This window comes from Nilaparvata lugens, chromosome 10 (assembly GCF_014356525.2).
Source record: "Nilaparvata lugens isolate BPH chromosome 10, ASM1435652v1, whole genome shotgun sequence".
Classification (NCBI taxonomy): domain Eukaryota; kingdom Metazoa; phylum Arthropoda; class Insecta; order Hemiptera; family Delphacidae; genus Nilaparvata; species Nilaparvata lugens.
The window spans coordinates 3,793,045-3,814,116 of NC_052513.1; the positions used below are offsets into that span (position 1 = coordinate 3,793,045).

General features: G+C 34.5%; 1 protein-coding gene across 1 annotated transcript in view; it reads right to left on the bottom strand.

Moving 5' to 3' along the window:
* LOC111051716 overlaps positions 1 to 15,500 on the bottom strand; it is a 546,966-nt gene extending 531,466 nt beyond the window's left edge. Inside the window, exon 1 of the mRNA XM_039436102.1 lies at positions 14,785 to 15,500. The gene's annotated coding sequence lies outside the window, so the exon portion shown is untranslated. The remainder of the gene's footprint in view (positions 1 to 14,784) is intronic.
* Between the last annotated feature and the right edge of the window lie 5,572 nt (positions 15,501 to 21,072).

Below are 21,072 nucleotides of genomic sequence, written 5' to 3' on the forward strand. Positions count from 1 at the left end.
CCGCACTATAGCTACAGACCTCTACTGTGACCTGTGACAGATATGTCACCAACTTTATATTATGAAATATATTTTGTATAATATTGAATATATTTTCAATAGATAATATTTATATATCATATGAATTATATTAAATTATAGACATAGTTACACTCTTGCTTCAAGTGGCCATATCGGCTGAAGGTCTTCTCAGTGCACTCAATAACACCATAAAGCTTAGAGAAAATAATATAAAACAGAAAAATGGCAAATAAATAAAATACTAACAGTTTCATGTATAAAAAATGAAAGATTTATTAATATAATTCTAAATTATTTTGTGGATTATCATGAAAATATTGTGAAAAAGATTGAGAAATATTTCAAATTATGCATAATTAGTCAGAATAGTCCTCATCTTCAACAACTTCATTGCTGGAAGAGCACTTGATGCACAGTGTAGCAATATGATTCTTGCAAGTAAACTTCATACATTGTTCACAAGTTATTGTTGTATTGCTTCTTTTAGCTCCTTCACACACGTGGCAGCGACCATGTCCTTTGGGCCTCTTAGTTTGTGGTTCATTATCAGCTTGGCTTGGTTCATCAGATAAAGGTATCAGTCTCTTGATGATGTGTTGAGCATGAAGAGGGAGTGAGGTCAAGCTTCTTCTTCTTTGGAGATGAGGTTTCATCAAAGATGTGGCGAGATTAGACAAAAATATTCTTCTAAACTTGGGTGAAGTGTCTGGCGAACTGAAATTCAAGAGTATTTGTGAGTTCATCCCAGCCACATTCAACAACGAGAAGAAGCACGCCAATGGCCATCTCCTTGTTCCTCGAGCTACAGTGTAGTTCCCCCCAAGTTGATCAACTGTATCAACCCCTCCTTTGAACTTGTTGTAGTCCATGATTATTTCTGGTTTGGATGTTTCTGGATGTAGTTTGTTGTCATCATGAACTGTACTGAGTAGTATGACACACTTATTTTTTTTTTGTTGCATATGAGACCAGTGTAATATCCTTCTGGAATCCAAACACTGAACTCCCCACTGCTCTCGACTTGGATGCTTGGAATTCGTCCGGGATCTCTCTTTTATTTTTTTTCATGGTACCAACAAGGGTAATTTCTTTGGAAAGTAAGTACTTGGCAAGGGGATAACTGGTATACCAGTTATCTGTCGTCAAGTTTCTGTTAGAACCTTCATACCTAGAAACAAGCCTTTTTACAATATCCATGGGGGTGTTGGATGCACTGTAGGGACCTTCAGGTTGAGTTCCGCAGTAAATTTCCAGCTTCAGTGAGTAATATGTTCGGGAATCAACAATTGCAAAAACTTTTATCCCATATTTGGCGGGCTTGTTCGGGATGTACTGTATAAAAGAACATCGTCCACGAAAGGGCTCAAGTTTTTCATCAATTGTCAGTTGATCTCCTGGAGTGTAGTATTCTTGAATATTATAATTGAAAGAGTCTATAAATTCGCGAATTATTGCCAACTTGTCATTCTTTTTTCGTTCCTCTCTAGTAGATTTTTCATCAAATCTGATGGCTGCTGTCAAATTTTTAAATCTCCTCATGCCCATGACACCCTGTAATATTTCAAGTCCTGTCCCATCTTTTGCCCATGCTTCCTCAAGATTTATTTTAGACATTTTTTTTCTACCTAACAAATACAATACACCTATGTAAGCCAGCATTTCTTCTCTGTTGGTGTCAATCAGTTGTCTTTTTGAACTCTCTTTTTGATCCAGGTTAGCCATATCCCTAGTCCTCTGCATGTAACTGTTGGTGTGTTTCACAATAACATCGATCATGTTTTGGTTGATTATTTTAGAAAAAGCAGAAAATTCATCTTTGACATCATGACAATTTTTTGTAGAAGGAAGTATCATTCTAACTATATTTTTACGAGGAGTTCTTGAAAACTTGCTCTTGATGGGCGTTTTTTTCCATTTGTGAGTCTCACTAACTTCCTTCATAACTTTTTTATTAATTTTTTTCTTTTTATAAATAGTTTTAATGAAGAAATCAGAGTTACCTTCATTGTCTGGAGCCTCTTCATCAGTTGAATTGAAGTCATCCATAGCTGAAGTTCCAGGAAGTGTAGAAACGTTGGTTTGTAACAATGAATCCGGCACATCTTCATTTTCTGAGTCTGTGTTATGTTCGGAGAAGATAATTTGCTCATCTTCTTCACAGTCAGATGGGTCATTGTCCAAGCACTCTTCATTCCTATCTTCCAAGTCCGATAGTTCATCCAAAATCCGGGCATAATCACTGGGATCAACATTCTTCTTCCGTGAATTACTTTGTGACATATTATGATGCGCTGTGCACTGGATGCACAAAACGTGTGGCGTCGGAAACAAACACTTCTAGCAAGAGCGTGCTGTCAACTGGACTTGCTCAATCTATTGAGTGGCCTTGAAGAAGGCATGGAAGGAGGGTAATTGGTGGGGAGAAGGTCTGATGACGCAGTAGTGTGCCTACACACTAACAATGAAATCGTCTGTGCACTGTATGCACACACCCATCACTTGAAGGGTTAATAAATGTGACAACCGATCATGCTTTGGAGCAAACCCTCATTCGATCATCCAAAACTGAGTGATTGGAATAGCTAGTTCTTCAAAGGCTTTCCTAAAATGGCTGCTACTATATAAATAAATCTTTCATCAAGATATTCTGTTCAAGTATGTTGACATCATTATGGATATCACTGGAGATTGTGAAGAAAGTCATCGAATGGAGTAAAACAAGAATAATGAGAGATGAGAATGATTTCTAGAAGCATAACCTTCTCAAGAGAACATAACATTTTTCTTCAAGACTCTGATGGACAACAGAATCTGCATAATGTTATCAATGGTCTGGAAGCAAGTGAAGAAGTGTGTGATTCTCTTTTGAACGTATAGAAAGAAATAGTTATTCGGTCTTCAACGATTTTTATCTGAACATGGTTGTGGCAAATTGTAAAAGTGTATTCTCACCTATAAAAAGAAGCATAGTTCTTTCATTCTCCACGATGCAATCTAACAAAAATCCTAGTCTTAGTTGATTCTAGAACAAAAAGATCTGATCTCTGTATTTTTACTAGGTAGCTGTTTAAAGATAATTCAGCATTGAAGTTTTAGTGCAGCATGCATTTCTACAATAACCGCAATCTCTGTCAACATCTGATGGATATTTGAAAAAAAAACTCTTAATCTCACTTGGCCCATGAAATTGTAAGTGAAACTAGTTGTGGATTTGACTAAATCCCTAAATATCGTTGACAAATTCGCATAATGACATGGCTCTCCTGAACTCAACTCCTACTTCACTCTTCAAAACTTCAATACGCTACAAGATTATGGAAAATTTGTGATGAGAAGAGTTATGAAAATTCTCAATAAAGATGGAGTGATACAGGTGGACATAGCTTTTCATGTCTATGGTCTAAAATCAAACAAAGGTAGTGAACATAAATTATTAGAAGCAGCAGAGTAAAAGAATCACTCCAATAATATGCTCTCCAAACCATCGAGACTTGATTTCTAAATCTGTGGCAGAGATTTATTAATGTGACATGCAAGAATCTATAAAGGAATAATCCATACGTTAGCTACTTGCAGAGATACATACATTCATTCATTCATTTTTGGATAAAATTACAAATCATATAAATATGTTTGGGAAAGAATAACAGGCATGGCAAACTATTCGAATCCCAAATTTTGATACTGAATAACTTGTTACCATTTCAAAACAGTCTGAACGGGAATACGATAATGGATGAATCAATCAAAATTTAGTGAAATATCATTATAATAATACTATTAGAAATAATATGAATGAATATTTAAATTTTCATTTCATTTTGATTTGACACATATCCATTATTATAATTATTGGATATAATTTCTCAAAAGTTCATGACAAACTGAAGATTCACGAAAGATTAACATTTCTATACTAAACATAATCATTATGATAATGAATGAATGATGAATTCCATTTCCACCATGAAGAACTAAGAAATTCCACAAATATTTCTTGGAAATTAACTGACCACTATATCAAGTAAGCGTGGCCAGTGTGCGATTAATAATATAATTTAGCCTGCAGCGCATCACAATAAATTAATTTGAGATAAAAACAATAGAACATAAACATATAAATATTATCATTATTCTATCCTAATATATTTCTTGAAACCCAAGTTTCGTTTATTTCAAACAGTCATTTCTTAGTTTCCTTGCAGAATGAGATGAAGTTTGTAATTTTGACCATAATTATTATATTATGATGAGAGCTATCAATTATTGAGACTTGAGAGTTGAAAAATCGTGTTCAGCGACCGAAAATACATAAGATAGCGTTCCTGAAATACATAATTTGAATGCAAAGACTAGTAGGAGCGATGGGATAGACAGGCCATTACGTGCATTAATCATGGGGGAGGACCGCGCCGCAGCGTAACAGTGCTACTTATACCCCTCCCACCGCCGCATCTATGATCGTAACCCCCAAACTATATATATCATTGGATTCAGGAAGAAACGGCCTACACCGTTCATTCGGCGCCTTTTCCTCTAAGTCGGCTAATGACTTCAATATTCGAGAAATAACAAAAAGTCCATAATAAAAAAATACATTTTTCGAGATATTTTATTTTTTTACGGAAAAACTATGCGGTTTATCGCAAAAATGTACAGGACCACATTGAAAGCCACTTATGTGTACATAATATTGAGAAAAAATTGAAAGCTGTACTATGAATAGTAACTGCAGGACAGGCGATTTTATAAGCGCGCGTTTTTTACAACTTACCACCCTCCCCCCCAAGCTGTCGACCACCCTGGGACGTGACGACATCGAGTTTCATATACACTAAAGACCCCCTAACAATAATCCGAAGTCAAATTCTCTGCCTCTCTCATGTATGCTCAATGTAAGCCAGCGCCTGGACTAATAGGAGAAATTTCCTATTTCCCGGTCTGACAAATAATTTTTGAATAGTAGCGCTCATCGAATTTCCATCTAGATGTTTACCCTGTTGTCAATATTTGCAGTAGCAGAAGTCTTCGGGGTGAATTACAGCATTCAATTTGTATTTTCGTTCAATAATAATAACTAATTCATTAGCATTCGGATAATTGCAATATCTCAGTAATTTCCATCTGAAGATGAAATCTGTTCAAAATGTTATAAGAAAATACGAGGTGATATTCAAATAGTGAACGATGGGTTTGTCAATCGCCTTCTGAGCGACTTGTTCTACCATAAATGAACACAAAATCAAACAATCAAGACCAGATTACTCATTTCTTGTCGAAACCTCAGAAGTTGCGACTACATTACTAGTTGCCGAGTCGGAGAAAGTGCTTTGTCAAAGAAGACATTGAGTAGGCGGCTGTCGGCTCATTGTATACTTTCAGGTACACTTTCTCGCACCGTACAAATACCAAAAAGCGCTTTTATGAATACCGGTAACGTGTAATTAGTGGCTGAGGCATGATTAAGGAGACCGCTTTTATTGAAAATCGTCTTTGAAAGTGAACATTGGGGCCGGATGAATAGTGGTAGCAGCTGGAGGGAGAGAGTACCCTCAGTTTGGGGGTGGGAGAAAGAATTTCTCTTTTGCAATCGACTCCCGCCAAGTCTGACGAGTTCGGAAGGAAACTAATTAGCTTTTTCAGAAGGCGAATTAATTAGAAGGCCCGTCTTCGGGCCTTGGAAAGTCTGGCGGGAAAAAAGGTGGCAGATTCATTACGAGAAAGGAGAGATGTTACAGAAGTTGTTTACTTGGTGGAGAGAGTGGAGTGAGAGGGGAAGTCAGAATCGAACTGGAATCTGTTTCCCTGACAAGTGTTGGATTTAACTTTGGTGGGTTTATTAGAAACCTGTGTAATTTGAATTGAGCTCTGTGGAGAATTGATAGCTGTTCCCTGTTATTGAATTATTCAACTGTTCCAGATAGGATTGATAAAAAAAGTTCAATAAATTCATTGAAATACTAGTAGCTCATCATCTTAGAAATATGTATATTTTATATTCTGTTCAGTGATAATGATTGTAATAATTTTATTTATTGCATTTGTTTTGATGAATACTGGAAAAACTTTCACTAGTCTATTGAAGAAATCTAAATGATTGGACTCGTCTGTTGAAACTTTCCCAAATGTTTGAATTTATTCATTTATTTATTCAAAATCATCACAAGAACGTCAAAATTTTAGTTTCACTCAAATGACAGTATAATCTAATTATTAAATTATTCCTATAGCTATCCTACAACTAAATATTGTAGATAAGAATCATCTATTCACAAAGTCAAAAACTCTACTCTCAAAATAAATCTATATATCAATGTGTACTAACGAATAATATATTAGTAGATTAGTCTAAATTAATAAGATGATTCAAAAAAATTTGTCGCTATTGGAATCCATTAAAATTGAAATTCGGTAGCACTGTGAATAGTTTTCTTAATTAATATTTTCCTAACATTTTTTAATAGTACTGACTCTCATTTTAACAAAATGACTAATAAGTAGAAAAGATCATTCCTTCAATGCATATGGACTAAACTCTATCCATTATCCTGAAAATATTTTCTATCAAACAGTGTAACAAATGATGCAAATTATAAGAGAATAATAAATAGGCCATGTTCAATGAATAATAATGTTAGAATAAATATCTCTCTATTGCAATCCGGAGTATGGAAAAACAAAATTTCCAATCAATGTAGCTCCAATACGTTTGTTCATCGTTCCATTTCACTTGTAGGATTTCATTTTCAGAAACATGTCTTTCTTCTCATAGTTAGCAAGTCTTTATATTGCCAATGGAGTCATCCGTGGTCTAGTGGATAGAGTGCTTGCGTAGCAGCATAGAGATCCCGGGTTCAAACCCTTTCATTATCAAACGTTTTTTAACCAGATCACTCCCGTGTTATCGGATGGGCACGTTGAATTGTCAGTCCCGGCTAAAGTATGACAGTCGTGAGGCCCATTGACGGCTTAAATGATATATTCAGGCGGTGGGACCTTCCTGCAAGGGACTCCCCACCAACAAAGGCCATATGAATTTACTTTTTTTATATTGCCAATTATTGAAAAAACATAATTATATTGAATCAACTTTCACCTCAAAACCTACACGGTAATCTCAGAATTGTTAACATAAAACTTTTTCAACATTCAAAAAGTATAGGCCTAAGTACTTCATCAGCCAAAAAAACGGATGATATCTTGGGACATTATTCAATCCTGGAAGCATTACTAAATTAATCGTTGAAATATCGTTTTTACATTAATTCTCCTCCAGCCATATTGAGCATGATATCATATTTAGTAGTATTTTCAATTATTACCTTTGACCGTTTCTCGGGTAAAACGACGATTTTTTAAAGTAGCGTTCTTCAAATTCCTATAGGTATTTCCTCCGTTGTCAATAATTACAGTGCAGACATCATCAGAGATCAGAATATTCGATAGAACTTATTGTTTAAATTCCTATTTAGCTGATTATGAACTAGTAAAATAAATAAATTCGTATGGCTTTTGTTGGTGGGGAGTTCCCTTTCGGGAATGTTCCACCGCCTGAATATATAATTTAAGCCGTCAATGGGCCTTACGACTGTCATACTTCAGCCGGGGACCGACAGTACTAGTAATCTATGAACTAGTAATCTGTATTCTCAGGACCTATTCGTTATGCCTTTCCATTCCCACTCAACAGCCATTCGTTTATAATAAAGCTCCAATTGTAGAACAATTTTTCAATGGATATTATCTGAAAATCCGATGAAATATCTCCCACATCCATTTTTACATTGTTACAATTCCCAACAACATTGAATAAATTTTAATTCGAGTCTCAAGAATGTGATAGATGCAAGTATGGGGACAGTCAGACGTTAGCTAATCATCGCCAAGACCCTCTTCCACATACAGGCTTTGCTTTTGTGGAGTGTTTTCATGAAGTTCTTTAAAGTATAATGTTGTATTTCCTGTAGCTAAGATATATAGCAATTAGATTCAGTTATAATGATTAATTATTCAAGTTCAACTGTAAGTTTTATCTATGATTGTTTGGTTGCAGAAGATGTAACGTTGTTGTATGGTATGAATATTTGAGGGGCCTAGATGCAAAAGTCACACTCTCCACTTTTCCAAATTTTTGGGAAACCGCAAAAAACTGTTTCATGATGATAAAATAAGGATATTGTTGCAAGTTTTTTTTCAAGCAAAGCTTGAAACTATACCAACTACTCGCACACAGCTTCAATAAGTTGTTGAATTAAATAAAACAGGAATTTAACTTCAAAATACACAAAGTGTGAGTTTTGTAGCAAAATTTGGTTAAATGTGAATTTTGAAGCAAACTTACATGGAGAATGTAAGTTTTGTACCAAAATAGATGGGATACAACTAGAACCAAGAAAAATAAATAGTAAGTGATTTGTGATAACATTCTTACCAGGAGGAATAACCATGAAAAAATAAACAAGAGTATTTTCATACATGTTTAATAAATAGTAAAAAAACTGTCCATAGCAGTAGAAATTAATAAGCTTGAAATATTATTAGTCATTTATTTTTGACATCAAACATTGCTGTAATTTATTTCTGGAAAAGGCTCTTAAGGCTCTTCTTCATCCTCATGAAAAAATAACAAGTATTTACATACATTTCAAATACATTATGGAAAAAAACTGTTCATAGTAGTAGAAATAAGAATGACATTAAAAATAATGATTAATGTATGACATCAAACATTGATGTAATTTATTTCCTGAAACGGCTCACATGTTGGCTCTTCATCTTCATCAACAGCTCCATCAATAGTTTTTCTATAGAAAATCAACTCTTTATTTTGCCTCCACTGATCACCATAGTGTTTTTCCAACAAATTATTCACATCGTCCTTTTTTGTTTGTTTTAATGAGTTAGATTTTGGAATGATGAGTGGTTCCATATTGAATATCACCATGTTTTTTTGCAGCATTTCGCTTCCACTTATCAAGAGATATTTTCTTCTCTCTAGTCATTCCAGTAGAAATCTTGACTTGCTCTTCCATTGAATTCCTTACTACTTGGATATTGAACTAATTCAAAATAATAATATAACAAATTCAGGTGGACGATCAAAACAAATGAATCTAACCAACAAAAGTGCAAACCGAAACAGAGCACTGAGAGCAATGAACTGAGCACACCCATGATGCTTTGCAACCTTCAGATGCCCTGTGATTGGCTTAACTGGAGAGTGTGAGTTTTGCTGCAAAACATCGACTGGTAAATGTGACTTTTGATCCAAATCGTGATTTTCAATACAATTTTTAGGTCTGTAAAAGTGAGTTTTGCTACAAAACAACCAGACAGTCTGATTCCCCTTTAAAATACGAACACAGCCATATAAATAACTCAATTTCTCAAAAAAATGGAGAATGTGACTTTTGCATCTAGGCCCCTCATTTGTACCCTGAAATCATGTATAATGAAAACCAATTTGATTTGATTTGCTTCATTCCTAATTACAAACGAACAACACCTAACAAATAAGTGACCCTCGAACTATAATCCCATCCAAACAATGAATTGAATTTATATTGCTTTCTATTCATATTACATTTATATTAATAAATATTTTATATAGTTACAATTTCCAACAAAACATTAATTATAATTTGAGTTCTCCATTGCGAATTACAAACGAACAACACTTAACAAATAAATGTTGAGTGACCCTTGAACTATATTTTCATCTACCCAATAAATTCGCAAAACAGGAATCAATCGGCTTATCATTTAATATTGTTATCAGCAGTTGACATGGGGGGCGCGCTGATAAAAATATCGTATGTGGGCCATCCGCCCGGTCGCCGTATTTACTCTGCCGGCAGTAAACATTTTTATGTGCGATTTTATTATGTACGTGATGCTCAGTGCCCTCTCGCAAACACATACGATGGGAACATGTCACATACCCGTAATAAAAATTTTATTACGCCTTCCTTTAGTCCTCAACACAGGGTTTCCATAGACGCATTTATCTATAGATATGTATGGAGAAATGTGTGAGTTATGAATACAGTAGCAGCGGTGCCGGCGTAATTCATTCAGCGTCGTGACGTTGAAGAACAACTAAGAAAATGGAGATGATTTTATTCGCCAGAATTCCGGTGATCATCAATCACACTGAGCCCCATTTTTGATGGCTGCTGGCTAGACTGAAATTCCATTATTGGGATTGCATTTGAAATTTGAATTTTTTGGATCAGTTTCCAGGACGTTTCTGAATTATTGATAGATGAATCGATTTGAGAGAGTACGATTAATTTCAAAGAGTATAGACGAATTAATTTGATAATACTGTATCATATTATTTGTTCGTTGAGCAAGTCATCAATTCAGAGTCCTGTCAGTGAAATGAAAATTGCATCGTGATAGACTATTACTGGACTACAGTACCTTATTGTTTTCTCTGGATAACTCAGGTATAATAATAATAATGAATGGTATATAAAGTAATAATAATATAAAGTATAATATGAGGTATAATATTATAACTTATTGTTTCCTCTGAATAATATTTTCAGAAACTATATAAAATGACCAAGTATCCATAAATACTTAGCCCCGGTTGCACAAAGGCCAGTTAAATTCTAACCGTGATTAATTTCACGAGAACCATTAGGAGAAGGCCATTTTGATAAGACGGCTTCTCTGATGGTTCTCTTGAAATTAATCACGATTAGAATTTTACCGGCTTCTGTGCAACCTGGTACATAGTATTTCAAGCATCTTCGAAGAATATGTGATTTGGCAAGCAGAATTGGATTCCTATGATCAAACACTCTGTACCAGACTTTATACCAGGGATTCATTAATCAGGTTAAACTTGATAAGAGAAAGCAATTGAACATTTGAAATTTAGGCCAAATATAGTAATAATAATTCAATTCTTGATACTCCGTTGAAGAAATATATTTTAGCCTACGTTATTTTTTAATTCATTGATATAATCATCACAAATCATATAGCAATGACTAGGTACAGCAACAGGCTTAATCCAATAACGCTCTTCTTCCAAATTTTATGAACAGTATAATTTCCGAAAGCTATAGTCCAGTCAAGGAAAGGTTATAGAGGGAGAAGTTTGGAAGACAGTTTTTGTCTCCGCTGTTCTGTCAAGGGTAGTAAGGAAGTAAGTATATTGAAAGTTCCCCCCTCCCTACTTACTGTGCTAACAATTCAGATTCGGTCAGTGGAATGAAAATTGCATGGTGATATTACTGGACTAAGTAAGTGGGTGGAGGTGGTTCAAAGGTACAATTGTTTGGTTTCTCGCTTATAACTCCAAAACTATCTATCTTACTAACATAACTGTTGAATGCAAAATTGAAGCTTACATAATTCTCTACAATATTCATACACAACGTTTTTTATATCTTCTCCAGTTTCCGAGATATCCGCTCTTGAAGGTTTTAATTTTTTGAAAGAAACACGTTTGCCGCCAATTTTTTCTATTTTTGCACTTATTACTTTTTATAAATTGATAGGAGAAATTCATGTTGGTCATGAGCCTATAGAGCATTGAATTCTCTCTAATTTGAAGTATTATTTCACACTTTTACGCAGTTTACATGTATCTCAATTGAGATTTCCACAGAGCTGTGACTATTGATTCGCATAAACTCCACAACTGATCCCCAATCAAAATAGGAATATATTTTCATCATAAACATTATTATAATATTCTCTTTTCTCTTTACTATCATAGTGACTTTGATCTCATGTTAGTTATTCGATGGTGGGAAGACATTCAACGTATAATATAGCGTTGAAGATGAATGAGATGAAGGAGCAGTCTTATTCATCTGCCTTAAGAAGAAAAAGCGTGAGTTATATTGTTTACCAATTTATCAATATATCAATTACCAAGAGTTATACCTATATCAATTACCATCTCAAAATAACTTCGATAAACAATTTTCCCAGACAACAAAACGTACAATAGGTAAGAAACCAAACAAGATCTCAATAAATAATGATTTCATAGACCAAGTGGGTCGAGAAGTTGTTAGGGGTTGAAGCATGACTGCTTCACTTAATGAACAATGGCTAGAAGTGGAGCGAGAGAGGGAAGAGAGGGAATGAGAGAGAGAAGATAAAGGCGGGAAAACCAGACACGATGTTTCCCGCGCGCACGTCAATCTACTCCACCTTGTTTGTTGGAAAATTCGCGCCAATTTTCCGTTTCGGTAGTCCGTAGCCAATTACTGAGATTTATAAAAGAATAGACGCACTGCCATGCGATGCCATGCTTGTTGATGCCTTCAATCAACATTGCCATCATGATTATCGTCACCACTAAACTGCAGCAACGAGTTTCGCAGCCACCACAATTTCGACGGCGAAGACGTTGTAAATTAGCGGAAAATTCGGGAAAATTAGTAGGGGTGTGGCTCGGGAGTCTTGTCTCGGTTCGGAGGAAGCGTGCCTTGTTCAGGATAATAGGAGCCTATAATTCCTCTCATTGTTGAAGCATCAGGCTGTACGATGGAATAATAACTCTTCGTCTTCTAGTGGGGAATTTATCGTGGAATTTTAAAGGATACGTTAGGTAGGAGGATGAAGTATTTATTGATCGCAGCCTTGAGGATCGATCGCTCATTGATGCAATATCCCAAGGGGATGAGCTAGAAGTATTATGTAGCTTTATACATAAGTTCTCTTGTATTGGGTATCCACGAAGCTCTAGAAAGGCTCAATATTTCTTTAATTAATTAAAAAAAGGAACTTAACTCCTGCAAGCAAGAAATTATACAAAAAAATCATATTTCTCAGCTATAACGCAATTATACCAAGTATAAATTGAGGACATTATAAAATTCATCAATATTGCTTGATTATATTTCTACCTTAAGCCTGGTCCAGACGCTCAAGTTCACCTTCCTTATTTTGCTCAAGCAAAAGACGGAACGTTTGGTTCAAGCAAAAGACGGATGTAAAATTGCGTCCACACGCATCCGTCTTATGTCGTCCGTTTTCCTATTTTTGTTGACATATTTCCGGTAGATGAGTAATAATTATATCATATTTTTTCGCTGATTCAACTGGATAATGCTAAATTTGACAACATGATGACAAAAATGTTACTGTTAATCGCTAAATGGCTTTGTTTAAATGTCATATCTCGAGACACAGTGATTGTAAATGGATTTAAATTTTGTAGATAGTATTCTTATCAACAGTATAGTACATCTTGATATATCATGATAGTAAATCGTAATATCAACATCAAATTCTGAGAGTATCATGAGGATCAAGGAAGAAAAAAAGGGTTAAATGGCATTATATAGGCTACAATCGATAAAAAACTTGCTTATTTTCAAGTACTTGCGAGGCATTTTATCAATTTGAGGGCGCTGAATCCGAATCCGCATTTGCACTTGAGCGTCTGGACCGGGCTTTACAGTCCGGACCGGGCTTTACAGCAATATTGGCTCATTAATTGAATTCTGCGTTTCGTTGGATTGTTTTAGTAAGTGAATTTCTTGAACAAGTTGGTGTTCATATAATAAGCAATACGTTAGGTTTCACGAATGAATTTCAGTGATCAAGAAAGAGCATTATTAGCTTTCTCATTACGACATTCCAGCTCAGTAGTTGGACATACTCAATTTGCAGGTAGGTAACGCTTGCTTGGCACCTTTTTGGATGGGTTACCGCTTGCTGCCAGTACTGCTGAAAGATTTACACTTTGTGGATATTCAGTATCTCTTCCGACTTTCATCGAATATACTTCATGGCTTCTCAAATATAGGCTACTTATCATCGGTATTTCCTTCGAGATCGAGCATCTTCCATTCTGATCAACTTTTCTTATAATCTTGTAATATCATTATTCATGAAGAGTGGCAACAAGTACTTCTCCTTGATACTGATTATGACAAACGTGATTGAGATACGGTACGGGAATATATTTCATGATTTGAAATCGACTATAATATCCGTATGCATTTTGAAATACTCACATTATTCTAGATTCTAGAAACTTTGTGAATTTCTTTTGTATGTTTGTGTGATAACTATTATCTTGAAAAATATATTACTTTCAATATTAGAACTACTCCCCTATTATACTGATTTTTTCACATTTTCAAATGGTATAATATTCACTATTAACAAATCTCACTGTATAGAGCTATTTATGGGAGCCTATTGAATTGTTAATTAAGAGAAAAACCAATTTGATTAACAATTAAGAGTTGATTGAATTGAATTGAACGTTGACTTTGTGGATACCCTTGTGACAACATAAACATTGAAAGAAACAATTTCAAATGTATTCGTGCTGTTAGTAGAAATGTTATCATAATAATTTGAAGTTTTCCGTGATAATATTAGTATATCAGACGAAATCATTGCACTTGGATTTAAATTTATTGTAAGTTGAAACTCATCTCTGAATAATCTCTGACGATTTTGCAAAAAACTAGCATGTTTTACCGATTACATGTTCAACCACAAGCAACATTGCTGAAACATCTCAAATCTCAACAACTCTGATCATAACTGAATGATAACACATCATATAATTTTTTCAAGGATATTCTAATTTTATACTTGTTTCGTTTTTGTATGTTATATTCAACAAGTAGGTTACAACTCAGGATTACGAGATTAACAATACTTTCCCGTCAAATTTTCCATGAAGATAATTCAAAAGCTTGAGGAAATCCAAATAGACTAAAAAGACAATCATACTATTTGGCAAGAATTTTAAAAAAAGTCGAGTCTTACCTTTTATTCTGCTGGAGAGAAGTTTGAAATCCTTGTGGCCCAACAGCAAACTTGCAGCATCCTCTCACCTGGCACAATTCACAATCCAATTCACAATCACTCAAAATTTATACACGATGAGCAAAGATTACTGATTTGTTCTGAATTTTACAAATCCAAATACTGTTACAACATATACTACTATTACACAGCCAGAAGAATCTACACTATTTTACACTGATAAACACTATACAGTAAGTTAGTTTTTCTAATAGATGATCAAAGTTTTACCACAGAATATACTGAGAGATAATCTTTAGAACACTGACTATACTGGTTATGAGGGTGGATTGTTTGATGTTAACTATGTAAAATGTTTGATTTCTATGTATTTGTTGGAGGATGAAGCCTCTTAAGAGAGACAATATTGTAATGGACTTCTATAACACAAACCTTGTTGATTTCAGTATTGTTTTATCAACGCTTTTTTCGCTGGAAAGCCTTCTCACACACTTTGAGCAAAAACACAAAACTCATGCGGAGTTCTGAGAGACATTGTTCAATTAAGTGTGAAGTCGGTCCATACTGAGCAATGAGATGAGATAGTTTTCGACAACGTTGTTAAAATTCGAATAACCGCGCGTGATATGTCAATTGCAAGAACATGCTCAGTCATGAGACTCAAGAGGGCGAAACGGGAATCACCTGGCTCCTAGTGGAAGAGCTCGGAGTAAACTGGTGTGTGTTGAGCTAATGCCGGGCCTGGCTGTTGCTAACCGCCTTCTAGAGACAGCACACTTCGGAGCTATGCGCATGAACATGCCAGCTAGGGGATGTGAATAATTCACTCGAGGTGCGTTACTTTTCCGCCAGCTCGAAATTTGGAATTCGCAACTGGAAAGCACTGAATTTGGGATCTCTCGTATTAATTTGAAATGCGAGTTCTTCAAGTAACATGTGCTTGATCCCATGTTTACAATATTATCATCCTACCCTCAAAAATTCACTGACTACTTACATAGAGAAACAATAGCGTAAGTAGATATATATCTCATGGTATAGGGAATTTATGTCGCAACTTTTACTGTTATCTCAAGCCGATTACTGTCGATTATTGTTGATTTCTACTGTTTTGTTGGGGTGAGAGTGTACGAACGGCACAATTTGAGAGACTACCAGCGTCACGCAGCTGCATGGTAAAAAACTATGTGAACTATCGGCTTGGGATAACAGTAAAAGATGCGACATGAACGCCCTATACCATGGTATATCTACTTATGCTATCATTTCTCTATGCTACTTACTTGACAACCTACCCTTGAGGATGTTGAATGTTGTAAGAGTTTAGAATACATGTAGGTCTATCAATAATACAAAAAAAGTACAAAAGTAAGAGTTTAGAATACATGTAGGTCTATCAATAATACAAAATAGAACAATATAATACACATCAAATCAGTCTCCAGTGAACGTTTGCTAAAGATTTGTTTGTGGAGATTACTAGAGATCAATAATGCAGTATTACAGCCAAAACTGGTATCTGAAATAGTTTCAAATAGTCAGTTCTTTTGACTATAACGAGGGATTCTCATCCAATATGAATATCTACCACATCACCTCCTCAACAACACACAAAAAAAAATCCGAATTCAGAATTATTCTGGTGTATTCAACTGAGAACTAAGTTAGATTCCTACATATCAGTAAAGCCTATTAGTGTTTGTTTGTGCCCGGTTTAGTGAAAATGTTTATCTCATGTGCTTCAATGGGACTATTTCCATCAGACGACGACGGTTGAGTGTGAAATTTAGGTGAAATGGAAAAAAATACTTTCACTAACTAAGATACGGGCTCTGACACTGACTTGTTTAAATCCATATTTATGCATCCTCTCCTTTTCATGCATCTATTTCAAGTATTTTGTAATTTGGAATGAGAATGACAGATGCAGCTTTCAATCAACCAAATGTAAAGACAGTAGAAATATAATATCATTATCCTGAGTGGATGGAAAATTTAGATTTCTAATTCCTCTCAATGAATTTCTGAATTGTTTGCCTTAAAACGGATGTCTCCAATAATCTACTGCACTGCTAGCAATAATCTAGTAACTAATTAAATAATCATCATGGTTATGAACTATTGCTAATAATCGAATTATTTGCTCAATAGTTAATCTTTGGACTTTGGTGGAGGTTTGAGATTGACTATATGAATATGAGGTTTCATTGATGCACCATATTGAAAGAAGCAATTATTACGAGTATCATAAGTTGGCTACATTCATAATACAGAATTTTTGAAGGATAAATTATACCAAAAACAATAAAAAAATTGAGATTTCTTCAATATTTTTCATTTTCCAACAGTGATGAATTGACAATAACGAATGGAATTCATGTATGCTCCATTCATTCTAATTAGTTATTTTCATAGGGCTCTTAAAAGAGTACTAGTTATTTCTGAAATAAACAATACAATTATCGGAAAAGAAAAACAAGCTATTGATCAAGACTTCTTCAATTTCCTAATTTAGTTCAAATTGTCCAAACATACATAGGTTATGCCCATTTCAATTATTACACCAAATCATCAATCTGATGATATAAATTAGAATAAAACAATTCAAAATAATATGATTTTATCTTGTTTGAGGAAACTCATAATAGGATAATAAAAAAAATTTTGAAGCTGGGAGAGCTTAATAACCAAGGAAAAACGAAAAACTATAGAAGGGAGAATTACGTCAAGGAATACTGAGAGAGAAAACTTCTAAGAGTTGAAGAATTAATTCAAAACAAATTTCTCCACGAAGTGAAGATTTCTCAATGAAACCAATGTGAAAGACATGAATTTGTAAATATGATGAGCTTAAGATGTTAGAGGTCACCTTTCTTCTAGGATAAGTGGGGGAATTTTAAACAAGAGCATGAGTCAAGTCAATTGCAACAAGCAACAGGCCACGAGTGTTTTCCACTCCAAAGTGTGCTGGCTCTAAATAGAAAAACTCGACGCACGCGCTTGTTCCTTCACAATGTGGAGCGAAAAAGCTCTCCAACAATATTGTTCTCCTCTGATAATTATTATCATGTCCTTTTTTTGATATTAACTTCTGTTCTAACAGTAGGAAAGATACAAACAATTATTATAAATTAATAGTGATGTTAGTATTCTAAAATCTTTAACTAAAAATAAGGGAGGATTCTATTGCTGAGGATGATGCCTTAGTGATGCCTTAAAGGATCAAGCCAGGCTTGTGCATGGATAATGAAACTGATGATGTTGAGAGATGATTAGACCTACAGCTTTAGATGGATTCCGAACTACCAGGGAACGGTTTTTAGAGCGTTTTTATAAGGAACTATTATACTCATCTATCCAGACATTATTGTACTATGAATAATAATAGAAAACAACTAATTGTATTCAATCGCACATTCTCATAGTTTGTTATTTGTTATAGAATCTACCAATTCATTACTATAAATCTTTGAGTATGGAATATCTTAAATGAATTGATTATATTATTGCCAATTTCATTATGAACTATATTGACCCCTTAGGACATTGCTTCGAGACTGGAACATCCTCGTCACATTCAGGAGTAATACAATCAAGAGGAAATCTATCTCATTTTGTATGGAGTTCTCAAACATAAAAAATATCGTACTTATTCATACATCATCTTAATAAGCAAATTTTTGGTGGAAGTTACTGAGATATTGCATTTAATCACAGCATTTAATTTGTTTAATTTTCGTTTAATAATAATCAATAATAATAAGCAAATTTTTGTTGATAATAACTCCTTCAATCTTCCAAGAGGATCAAATTGTTTCTTATTCATTCAGTCATAATCCATCTCCAGAAACATGTGGGATTCCTCTTATTACACACGATTATGATACTGGATCACTACTGTAATATCGATCAGATTTATAATCTATATCAAAGTGACATTCAAAATAAAATCTAACTCTTATTAATCTAGTTATCTCATTCCCTTTATGAGATTCAATTCAAATTTATCTCTTTTCTGTAAAGGGCTACTTTTATAGAGATAAAAATAAAAATAAAAATCATTTCCAAGTCTTGAAAATGGCATCAATGTCCGAAACATGTTGTGATTAAATATTTCAAAAAGGGTACTAAGATTTTTATTTTTATTTCTATTTCAATCCAAATTCATCTCAGTCTACTACTACTGTACTCAGGGGAAAATTCTCCTCTATTCTTCCACGCTCAACCATCTAAAAGTAGCATATAATCCCCCAACATTGTAGACGAATACCAACATCTCCACTTTGTTTCCGGATCCAACTCATGAATGAGATAATGGAAGCATCACACAATGAAGCGATTCGAATCAACCATTCAAATACATGCAAATCGAACCAACCAGAATATTACGTGGTGGAATCAAGGTGTCTTAGCGGACGTCGGTAGACACTGTAATTAACGTAGAATAGAGCACCAGTCTGTTCAATTTGTAATAACTTATTGAGACATAATCGCTGGGACTTGAAGCCCCTTGCTTGGGTCCCTTCATAGCAGAGCCCAGTGGCCTAGTGGTCTCGGAAGGAGGGGCTTATGGGATCGAGGGGCCGAGTTATTAAAAGGTATGGATCGGAACACGATTGACTTCCACGCTGTTCAACAAGCAGCCCTCTTGATTCGCTATCCTTCTTGCTTGTCCTTGATTACCGCTCCTCTCATTCTCACTTTCTTATACCTCCATTTATTCTTCCCTTTGAATTTCTCGGGTCTTTTCTATTTTATCATTCTGTCAGTTTCTCATTACAATATTATTATTATACAATTATTTATAAAAACAGTATCATAACTATTCTATCGGTTGATAATCTTTTCTCTCAACTTTTCCTTCTCTTACAGTTGTGTTGTGAGTGATGTTGTGGTACTTTTCCATAATGAAAAGTCAAATTTAGAAAATGGTTGACAGTTTAAATTTATGTGTTCATTTTCCATTTATCGTTTTCTTTTACCTGAAATATCTTCTTCTCTATGACTTTCTTGGGTATTTTCTATCCTATCAGTCGTAGACTAATATCTATTTCTATCATACTATTTCTCTATGATAGGATTATTATAGTGTATGAATGAATAGTGTTATATAAATTTGGGAGAGGAATAGCACAAGGCTACCTTATTTTCCCTCTTTCTGTCATTTTGATAATGTACTTATTGAATAAATGAATGAATGAATAAAGAGTATAATATCATACTTCATGAATATTAACCCTTAATAATTTAATCTTACCTTATTTTGCTCCTTTATCTCCTTGCCCTCCATTTATCCTTCTTACTTTCTTTCCTGTTTTGTTTTCCTTTTTCTAATCTCACCTCAATTTTCTCCCTTATCTCTTTTTCCTCCATTTATCCTTCTCACTTTCTTTTCTGTTTTGTTTTACTTACAATCTCACCTTTATTTGCTATCTTATCTCCTCTTCCTCCATTTATCCTTCCCACTTTCTCTTCTGTTTCGCTTTATTTTTTATCTTCCACTCTATCAAATACATATTCTCTAGAAACTATAATCGATATTTAGATGAATTAATTTTAATCTATTTCTGAATTAATAATCTACTGTTTGAACTAATCTTTTTTCCAATATTATCACTGTTATATATCAACTCTCTGATATTTCTATGTTATGATCTATATCTATATTATGATCCTTTCTATTAGATTCTCAATTCTTTTAATTTGACTGTTTACGTCTACTCTTCACTAATCCTGGATCATTGGTAATTTATATCACTTTCTATCACTTGCATGTCTTTTCTAATGTAAAGTTTTTGATGTTACTTTCCATTCTATTATCCTCTATTACAACATAATCTGCAACATCAATGACCGTTTTCTGATTCTATCACGTCAAAAATTAAGTCATTGTTTCAGTCCCACTTCTCATTTCTCTGTTCCTTTCAACTGAGCTACTCCTTCTTGTTTATCACTAGCCTCTTCTTTCTCTTTCACGCTTACTCATATCGCCTCTCCTCTTTCTCAGTTTACTAAGCTACTCCCTCAACATCACCTTCTTATGCTCACCACCTTCTCTTCCAATAAAAATGCACAATTCTCTCTTGCACTCTTATTCTCCCATGTACCACATATTCAGCAATGACTTTCCTTTTCTCTCTCACCCACAATGTGTTTGCAGTCACATGAATTGTTATCAGCTAAACATTGAATTTCTCAATCACTATCCTTCCTTCTCCTTTCTCTCACCTCACTACCACATCTACACACTCTCCCTCGAATACTTCACAAATCCTTCTTCCCGAAGCA